Source organism: Myotis lucifugus, unplaced genomic scaffold (genome assembly GCF_000147115.1).
Source record: "Myotis lucifugus unplaced genomic scaffold, Myoluc2.0 scaffold_1, whole genome shotgun sequence".
Lineage (NCBI taxonomy): Eukaryota > Metazoa > Chordata > Mammalia > Chiroptera > Vespertilionidae > Myotis > Myotis lucifugus.
The window spans coordinates 37,549,260-37,560,507 of record NW_005871049.1 but is presented as its reverse complement, the minus strand read 5'-3'; positions in this window follow the sequence as shown (position 1 = coordinate 37,560,507).

Sequence of the window (11,248 nt, the reverse complement as noted above, 5' to 3'; positions counted from 1 at the left end):
CACGGGTGGGGCCCAGCTGTTTGCCCTGAAGGGGTGTCCCAGATCAGGGTGGGGGTCCCCACTGAGGTGCCTGGCCCAGTCTGGGTGAGGAGCTGAGGGCTGCTTTCAGGGCTGGCAAATTGACTGAAGCTCCCCAACCACTCCTTTTTTTCTTTTTCTTTTTTTTTTTAATTCTGGGCCAGCTTTAGCTCTGGCTCTAGCTCTGAGGGCTTCTGCTGCCTATAATCGAAACAATGTATAACTCTAGCTCTGAGATCCCGGCTGGCTGAAAGCTGGTTTCTGGGGTTTTGTTTATCTTCTATGTTTGCAACATAGTTTCTTAGAGTTGTAGCTCAGAGGCCAGCAAGTCAGGCGGGGGAACGTTGGAGTCTGCAGTCCCTGGAGCAAGTAAGCCTCATGTCCGCTTCCAGCTGCCTGGCTGCCGGCCGCCATCTTGGCTGACAGTTAATTTGCATAAGGATATGCTGATTAGCCAATGGGAAGGGTAGCGGTTGTACGCTAATTACCATGTTTCTCTTTTATTAGTGTAGATAAATTGACCACTTTAACAATTAAAAAAATTTGTATTGATTTCAGAGAGGAAGGGAGAGGGAGAAAGAGAGAGAAACATCAATGATGAGAAAGAATCATTGACTGGCTGCCTCCTACACACGGCCCACTAGGGATTGATCTTGAGACGTGGACATGTGCCCTGCCTGGGAATTGAACTGTGGCTGCCTAGTTCATATGTCGATGCTCAATCACTGAGACACACAGGCCAGGCTAACAATTTTTTAAAAAAATATATATTTTATTGATTTTTACAGAGAGGAAGGGAGAGGGATAGAGAGTTAGAAACATCGATGAGAGAGAAACATTGATCAGCTGCCTCCTGTACACCCCCTATTGGGAATGTGCCTGCAACCAAGGTACATGCCCTTGACCGGAATCGAACCTGGGACCCTTCAGTCCACAGGCCAATGATCTATCCACTGAGCCAGACCAGTTAGGGCCAGGCTAACAATTTTTAAGAATACAGTTCAATGACATTAAGTAAAAAAATAAAAATAAAAATTAAGGCCTTTATCTCCTGGGATGTAAGAAGATTTAACTGCCTTTGTTCTGCCTGTTGCTCTTGAGAACTCAAAGTCATTCTAGAATAGAAGAGTCTTGCCATGGGAAGGGACTTTTATTTTATTTTAGTTTTTTGATATCTATGTTGCCCTGGGAGAAATATTCCACTTTTTTGGGAATTATACAAAGTATTTACATAGGAACTATTGATTCTCTTCATTAAAGCCACATAAAAGCCTAGGCCCACTGGCTCATAGGCTAGAGCAGTCTTGATTTGTTAAAAACCAAACCAAACAACCCCACCCCTCCTCCCAAACAACCAAAACAACAGCTAGAGAGACCAACGTAAAACAATGTTTGGCTGATTTAAAGCTTTCTCTGACTTGAGTAGGAATTTGATTACTGTAACCTATCTAATTATAATAATAACAAATAATGCAGTTAAAAAAAAAAAACAATAGCAGAAATACAGTTTTCCCAATGCGTAAGTGTAATAGAAGGTGCTTTACCTGGATTGAATTCACTTAATTCTCACAACAACTCTCTAATGGGCACTACTCTTATCCCTACTGTATAGATGAGGAATCTGAGGCACAGAGAGGTTAGATCACTTGTTCAACTTTGTATGTCTAGTGACAGCGCTGACTCTTAAACCAGGCAGCTGGGCCCAGAGTCAGTGTTCTTTAGCCACTATGTTGTAGTGCGTTAGAGTCACAATAACTTAGAGTTGAAATTCTAGCCGTGAGCATATTATTGTGTAGGTCCCTCAGGGGTCCTCACAAAGAACCCGCCTTCCAGTGAATCCCCCTTCCACGGGCCCCACCTCCTTCCCTGATGTTTGTGGGAGCGGCTGCACAGGCCACACAGAAAGAGCATTCTCAGAGGGGAAGATGTGTTCAAATCCCACTAGCTCTGTGCTTTCAGCCAAGATATTAACCTCCGTTTGCCTCATCCATAAAATGGGGCTGAGCATAGCTTCTTGGTGGGGCTGCTGCAAGGATTAAATAAAGCATGGTGCGGAGTAGATATAAACCAAACGAGTTTATATCAGAGGACGGTGGGTGGGGGTGTTAAGCTGAATTGGGGCCACTCATTTCTTTGGATCCAGGTCTGAGACTTTACATTTATTGCAGCTTCAACTTCATTTAATTGGATGTAGCTAAGTGTTACTATCTATTTCAGTGATTCTGAATGGTGAGCAAAAGTATTTGATAACCACCCTAGCTGGTTTGGCTCAGTGGATAGAGCATTGGCCCGCAGACTGAAGGGTCCCAGGTTCGGTTCCAGTCAAGGGCATATATTTTGTACCTCAGTTGCAGGCTGGATCCCGAGCCCAGGTTGGGGTGCATGCCGGAGGCAGCCAATCCATGTGTCTCTCTCTGTCTCTTCCCCCTCCCATCCACTCTCTCTAAAAATCAATGGAAAAATATCCTCGGGTGAGGATTAACAACAACAACAAAATAAATAAAAGCAGTGTTTCCAAATCCACTTTGTATATATAAAATAGTATTTGATAACCTTCCCTGCTTTCTGTTATTGAAAACAAGGTCAGAGCCTCGTACAAGACCTTTTAATTCAGCTCTGGAAACCTCCCTCCAGCCCCCCTGTACCCATATGCAACCCTCATTTCTCTCTTGCACAAGGAATAAGACCTTGGCCATGTCTTACCAATGACCCCGTAGAATAGAGACAGAGATAGAATGGAGCCCAGACAGACTATACTTAACTTGCTAGCTGAGTAATCTTGTCAGAAATAGGAAATGAGCTGTAAAATTCGTTTCAGTCTCTTCCTCCTCTGATAAAATCAAATTGAGTCTCAGAGGAACCCAAGGCGAAGAGTCTGGCTGTGAATCTGTACAGATCTTGTAACATAGAAACCCACCCCTGAAGCTTGTATGTTCATGTTGACCAATGTCACACACCCCCGCCCCCAATTTAATGTAAACAAACGAATAAGCAGAAAAGAATCTGGAGGGTCATTTAGCCTCATCTGTTGAGACACTCAAGGACCCAGCTAAAGCGAGTACTGACGCTAAGGCAACAGCGCCACCTTGTGACCAAACAATATTTTACTGCAGTCAACATACCCCAGCAGTGGAATATACATAATATTCCTTTTCGAATTCTCTGAGTTTTGCCAGCTGTTAAAGTCCTAACTTGAGTATTAAATATGAATCATATATCTAAATCCTGGATGTATAGTGTATTGCCCATTTCCACAAGTACCTTGAGAGTCATAGATTGCAGAATTGATGCTTTTTACATTAGGTGGCTTATAGTACTTCTTGGTTTTTAATACATTATCACCAATTTATACTGTGTGCCAACCTCTGTGTGATATTGGAGAAAAAAGTGACATAGATTATGGTGTCCCTGACTTCAAGCAGATTACAACCTGGTCAAGGTGATTAACTTCATTTTGCCTCCAGTTGACCTGATGTCTCCTCCCCAAAAGCTTATGGCACCAAAATGTGCGTAGATGCTGAAATTCAGCTGATACCACCCCTCCAAGTCCAAAACATTCATCATTGGCCAAGAACTTGTGGTTAGGAGCTTGCCTGAGCTAGAAGATTTCTTCAGCACAAGGATAGATTAAGACAAAAGGACATATGCCTGTCCTACTTGGAAAAGGAAAATAACTATCCTACTTTGAGAAGATAGTCAGACTCCTCGAACTAAAATTGGTATTTCTCAAAACCAGGGCCTCTGAATCCCAGAGGAACTGAGAAGTCATAATGGGTCTCAGACTTCCTCCTTTTCTTCCTTTCTCCCACCCTTAGCTTCTTCCTTTTTCTTTTCCTTTCCTCTCCACTCTTGTTTTTCTCCCCTCCCTCTTTCCCTGCAGTCCTTCTTTATGTATTTTAATTTTTAGCATTTCAAAACTTCAGCTGGTATAGTACATTTCCCTATGAGAAGAATAGCTAAAAAATTTTGTTTTGGGGGGGTGCTGGAATTTGATAAACTCAGATGATCTCAGAGTGATTGGATACGTCTGATGCATATTATTTGTGCATTTTGTAAATAAAAGTTTGAGACCCAAATTAACTAGGTCTTAATGAATGTAGTTTGTTTGGCAGACAAAATGTCCCAAGGCAGTTTAGTCTTGAGATGAAAACGGTGGAAATTCTGCTTTATTCATTTACTTATATTTTTTACTTTCAAAATTCTGCATTAGAAATTGGTAAGTTGAAACTCATAGGCACAGACAACAGTATAATGGTTACCAGAGGAAAGGGGGGTGAGGGAGGGTTAAATAGGGTAAAGGGGGTAAGTTACAGGTGTCGGCAAAAGTAGGTTTATAGTTGTGAGTACATGAAACAGAGTTTATTCTTGTATAACTATTTATTGATTGATTATTGTATTATTTGTCTTATTATTATATTATTAGTATTTTGGACCCTTACTTTTAACTTATCTTCTAGGTAATGATACTTGGTAATTTAACCTACTTTTGCCCACCCCTGTATACTAGTATGGTGACAGAAGATGATTTAACTCCAGATGTTGGGCACACAATTCAATATATAGATGCTGTATTATAGAAATGTACACTTACAACCTATCTAATCTTATTAACCAATGTCATCCCAAAAAATTTAATAATAAAAAAATTAAAAAGGAGATATGTGTAAGTGCTGACCTCTAGTGGACTTATGTAACATTACAGCCTATAAATGAGGCCCAGACAAAAGAGAAGTTGCTAAGTTGCCATTGAATGCATCAAGCAAGGAATGCTCTGTTTATTTCTTTTGAGGATTCCTCAGGACCATGAAAAATTCACCTTACACTTCCCAGGAGCCACAAAATATCTGCAATTTTTCTGGTTGATAAAGTACCTAATCCAACTCTCATAATTCACTCCTTTTCTCTTGCCTATGTGTGGCCTAATTACAATTTTCTATTCATAAAGCAACCAGGTAACCCATTACACAGGGCTCCTACGAATCCATTCAGTGTCCATTTCTTGCTGCTGGGGTAGGAGGTGGAGAACAAAGGGAATAAGAGAACATTGAGCAATTTCTCACTATTGTGATCATCAAGGACCAATTGTATTGGTTTTCTTACTCTCACAGCAGCATTTGTTACTACATAACACAGACTGGCCCTTTATACAAAACACATTAGTGAGAAAAAACCAAGAAGGCATTTTCTCACTTAGCAAGGTAAGTGAGAATAAAGCAGTACAAAGACTTAGATGGGAAACAAACTCAGGTCTAGTCCTGACCCTATCCCAAATGGCCACGGGCATGGGGAAGTCTCGGTTTCCTCACCTATAAAATGAGAGAGTTGAATTACCCATGCTTTAAAACAAGTGTAGCTCTACTTTTGTATGACGTATATTGTCTGGACTCTCCTTGAAATTTTTATTCAAAGCCCTGTGAGTTTAGTTATTTGTTAGTTTATAACCGTGCCCAGGAAGACAGTGTGGTCTCCAATAGTCTTGTCAAATATCAGATTGCCCCATATTTGCAGTATGTGTTAGTTCTCTATTGTATAACACCCCCCGCCCCCCATGCTTAATTTATAGCTCAAAACAACAGCATTTATTATCCCACAGTTTCCATGGGTTGGAGTCTGGCTGTGACTTAGCTGGGTTTTCTAGTGAAGGTCACTGATGAGGCTGCATTCAAGGTGGGGCTGCAGTCTCATCTGATGGCTCTGTTGCGGGAGGGTCTGCTCTCACATTCACATGTGTAGTGGTTGGGAGGCCTCCGTTCCTCATGGCCTGTTGGACTGGAGGCCTCAGTTTCTTCCCAGGGGCCTCTCATAGTGCAGCTCACTTCATCAGGATGAACAAATGAGAAGAGCCAGAGCAGAAGAGAGAGGGCTAGTTGAAAGTCTGTTTAGCTACTCTCAAGGGGAGGAGATAATACAATGACGTGATGGGGGTATGAGGAGGCAGAGATCTTTGGGAGCTGCCTATCATACTGCATGACTTCAGGAAGGTGAGTGTCTATTCTTCAGCTTCTCCAGTTGTAAAATGGGATAATAATGTGTATCTCTCAGGTGTGAGGTAAGAAATACATGTAGAGTACTGAGCATCTAGTCATTACAAACTCAATGACCGTTAGTTCCCATGTATTCCCTACAAAGGGCCTTCCATATAAATTACTGTAGAATTGAATTACCCAGGTTGTTTCATGTTTTGTCCCCGAATAGGCCTTGGGTTCTCTGAGGAATAGTAGCGTTTGGAAAATAATGGAGACACAATGATTTATTTTACCCTCAAAGTCATAAATCAAAAAAATAAAATAGTCTTTAAGCCACCAATTATGAGCAGGAAAGAAATTAAGTAGCCATTGGAGGGATGGTTTCTGTATTTCTCAGCATTATATTCCTGGCACCACAGCATCTGGTTGATGGCAGACACTTAATACATACTGTTTTGTTTTATAAACTGCTTCTCTAGGAAACTGACATCACGTGTTGCTTCGACTTCAAGGGACAACAAGCTTCTTGATATCATAGGGAATGTTAATAAAAAGAAAAAACCCAGACATCACTGTCTTGGTTAACGCTAAGGATCGCTCCTCATGTGGAACACTGTGAGATTTCTGGCACTTTAAGAAGAAAAGGCCTCAGGGGCAGGACAGTTTGAATGATGACCATAATCTGAAACTCAAATTATGTAAGGACATAATTAGGGTAAGGACAAACTGGCCCTCAAAGGGATTCATCCTCCAGGTTTGTGTCATCTGGTGGTTTAGGAAACCTCAGGCGGGGTCTGGACTGGTCAGTGTCTCCACAGCAGGCAGGAGCCAATGCAAATCCTCTCCAGGGAAGAGATGCTTCATCTCAGGTGTCAAATACTTCCGATAAGCAATCTTTCGAGTACAGTAGCAGCACACAAAGAAAATAAATGCAAAAGGAGAACAGAAGTGTGACTGAGAGCCAGGGGGAACAAAAGGACAAGGCCCACAAAGGCACAAGCTATTGGAATTGTTAGGTACAATCAAACAACTGTGCTTAGTATATTTAAAAAATAAGCTTAAGCCCTAACCGGTTTGGCTCAGTGGATAGAGCGTCGGCCTGCGGACTGAAGGGTCCCAGGTTCGATTCTGGTCAGGGGCATGTACTGTGGTTGCGGGCACATCTCCAGTAGGGGGTGTGTAGGAGGCAGCTGATCGATGTTTCTCTCTCATCAATGTTTCTGACTCTCTGTCCCTCTCCCTTCTTCTTTGTAAAAAATCAATAAAATATATATTTTTTTAAAAAATAAAAAATAAGCTTAAGCCCTAGCTGGCTTGGCTCAGTGGATAAAACGTCGGCAGACTGAAGGGTCCTGGGTTCGATTCCAGTCAAACGTGCATGCCCGGGTTGTGGGCTTGATCCCCAGTGGGGGGCATGCAAGAGGCAGCTGATCAACTATTCTCTCTCATCATTGATGTTTTTATCACTCTCTCCCTCTCCCTTCCTCTCTGAAGTCAATAAAAAATATTAAAAAAATAAGCTTAAATATTATTCTAAGAAAATGGCAGTGAATAGCAACAACAAAGTTAAAGCAAAATAGAGCATCTAAAGAGAACATACAAAACTGACATTAAAAGCTCAACGAATGGACATAGCTGGAGAGAGAACTAATAGTCTAAGAGAGGTCTGAGAAATTTTCCAGAAGGTAGCACAGAGAAACAAAAAGATAAAAAATATATATAGAAAAAAGATTCAGACAGCGTGAAAAATGTCTAACATATATTTAATCAAAGGTTCATAAGGAGAGGAGAGAAAATGGGGGCAACAACAGTATTTGAAGAGAAGAGCTAAGAATTTTCTCAGTTGGTTAGAGCATCGTCCCAATACCCCAAAAATGTGGGTTTGATTCCCTGTCATGGCACATACAAGAATCAACCAATGAATGCATAAATAAGTGCAACAACAAATCGATGTCTCTTACTTTCTGTCTCTCTCTCAAAATCAATAAATAAACATTTTAAAAAGAAATGAAAGTGAAATAGAAATTTTTTATAGAGAGAGAGAGAGAGAGAGAGAGAGAGAGAATGCTATGATCAGAAGTTCAATAAAGCAAATTCCAAAGGATATGTTTCCAACAGAAATAATTAAGAAATAAAGAAAAAGTGGTAAATATTTAGATAAAATCTAAATCATTGATTAGATAAAAAATATTATGTTGTGAAGATTTAAATACATGACAAAAATAGCAAATATGTTGGAGAGGGATAAATAGAGATAAGGGTCTTAAAGATTTTTAATTTTCTAGGGAAAGGATAAATACTGACTAACTTTGGAATTTGGTAAGTTAATTATGCATGTTTTAATTTCTGGGTATTTATTATAATCAGAATATGTAACTTACAAATCATCAGGGGAGAAAAATAGAATGATAAAACATAATCAAGTGAAAAGAGACAAGGAAAGGGGGGAAAGAAACTGAAAATACATGAAATAATTAGAAAGCATAAAATAAGGTACTAGAATTAAACCCAAATATGTAAGCAATTGCATTACATATAATTGGACTATACGCTCCAATTTAAAAACAGATGGCTTCACTGGCAAGTTCAACCCAACATTATAAAAAAACAACAAATAAATCCCATCATACACATTTTTTTTAGAAAACAGAAAATGAGGTTCATTCTAACTCATTTCTGAAGCTGTCATAACCTTGACAACAAAATCTGACAGATAGTATGCAAAAAGAAAATTATAGGTCAATCTCACACAAATACAAAAAATTTTAAACAAAATATTAGCAAATGGAATCCAGCAATATATAAAAAAGATAATATATTATTACCAAGCTGGTTTATTCTGGAAAACTAAGTTGGTTTAATATTAGAAAAACAATTAATGTAAGTCATTACATTAGCAGATTAAAGGAGAAAAGCTTGTGATCATTATTTCAAAAGATGGAGAAAAAACATTTGATTAAACTCAATGACCATTTGTGATAAAAATTCATAGCCAAATAGGAATAGAAGGAGACTTTTTTAACCTTATAAAAGATAACTACAAAATAAAACACAGTTGAAAACAAAATAAAACACAATTGAACAAAATAAACAAAAACCAAAGCTTTGACAAGCAAACGCTTAATAAAATTTAACTTTCTCTTTGAGATGGAGAACAAGATAAGGATCCACTATCACCACTCTATTCAACATTGCAGTGGAAGTCCTAATCAGCACAGTAATGCAAGAAAAACAAAATTAAAACGAGAAACACGATTTTCATCATTTGTAAATGACCTGGTTGTATACAAAGAAATTCCACAAGAATTTACAGTTCAGCTCAACTGGTGTGGTTCAGTGGTTGAGTGTTGACCTATGAACCAAGAGGTCACTGTTTGATTCCTAGTCAGGACATATGTTCACGTTGTGGGTTGTGGGCTTGATCCCCAGTGGGGGCCTGCAGGAGGCAGATGAATGATTCTCTCTCATCCTTGATGCTTCTCTCTCTCTCTCTCTCTCTCTCTCTCTCTCTCTCTCTCTCTCTCTCCTCCTTCTTCTCTGAAATCAATAAAAATATATTTTAAAAAATTTATAATTCAAAGATTGGAGTTAATGAATGTTTAGCCGACTGACTGGATAAAAAAAAAATCAATGTACAAAAATTAGTTATAGTTCTATAATTTTAGTTACAAGAAAATGGAAAAATAACTGAATATAGTTTATAATAACATAAAATACATGAAGTCTATTAAAATATCTGTGCAATGCCTTTACCAAAATAAATAAAAGTTATCACACTTAAATAAATGGAGAAATATAGCATGCTTGTAGTTTGGAAGACTCAATATTATAAAATGTCATTTCTACTCAATTTTATCAGTATATTCAATGAAATCCCCATAAAAAAATCCAGACAAATTTTTTTTGTGTGGAATTTGATAAGCTGACTCTAAAATATATATGGAAATGCAGAGGGCCAAGAAGAGTCTGGACACTCATGAAGAGGAACATGGTTGAAGCAGGTATCTTACAAGTTACCAAGAGTTATTATAAAGCTAGTAGAGGCCCTGTGCATGAAATTCATGCATGGGGTGTGGGGGGTGTCCCTCAGCCCAGCCTGCACCCTCTCCAATCTGGGACCCCTCAAGGGATGTCCGACTGCCCGTTTAGTCCCAGTCCTGGTGGTATTGGGCCTAAACGGGCAGTCTGACATCCCTCTCACAATCTAGGACTGCTGGCTCCCAACCACTCATCTGCATTACTGCCTGATTGCCCCTAACCGCTTCTGCCTGCCAGCCTGATTACCCCCTAACCACTCCCCTGCCAGCCTGATCGATGCCTAACTGCTCCCCTGCTGGCCCGATTGCTGCTAACTGCCCTCCCCTGCCAGCCTGGTCGCCCATAACTGTCCTCCCCTGCAGGCTTGGTCGCCCCCAACTGCCCTCCCCTGCTGGCCATCTGTGGCAGCCATCTTGTGTGTTTGGAGTGATGGTCAATTTGCATATTACCTCTTTATTAGGTAGGGTGATAATTAAAACAATGTGCTATTAGAATAAAAATAAACAGATAGATCTTTGAAATTGAATGGATATCCATAAACATTTATGGATACTTGATGTCCATCAACTGATGAATGTATAAATAACATGTGGTCAATACAATGGGATAGTATTTGGGATAAAAATGAAATACTAATAGATGCCCCAACATGGATGAACCTTGAGACATTATGCTAAGCAGAAGATGTCACTCACAAAGATCCCCATTGCATGATTTCATTTATATGAAATGCCCAGAAGAGGCAAATCTATAGAGTCAGAAAGTAGATTAATGGTTGCTTAGGGCTGGGGGTATGAGCAGTGATGCCTAAGGGGTGTGGACATTTGTGTGTGTGTGTGTGTGTGTGTGTGTGTGTGCGCGCGCGCACACGGGGTGAGGGGGGAGTAATTTAAAAATTCTTAAGATTTTTAAAACATTAAGTCTTCCCTTTTCAGCTTTATTAAAGTATACCTGGCAAATAACTTGACATTTAAAGTGTACATTGTGATGATTTGATATATGTATAGAGAAATGTTCTAAAATTGATTGTGATGATGGAAGCACAATTCTGTGAATACACTATACACCAGTGATGGTGAACCTATGACACGCATATCAGAGGTGACACACGAACTCATTTTTTTGGTTGATTTTTCTTTGTTAAATGGCATTTAAATATATAAAATAAATACCAAAAAATAAGTCTTTGTTTTACTATGGTTGCAAATATCAAAAAATTTCTATAT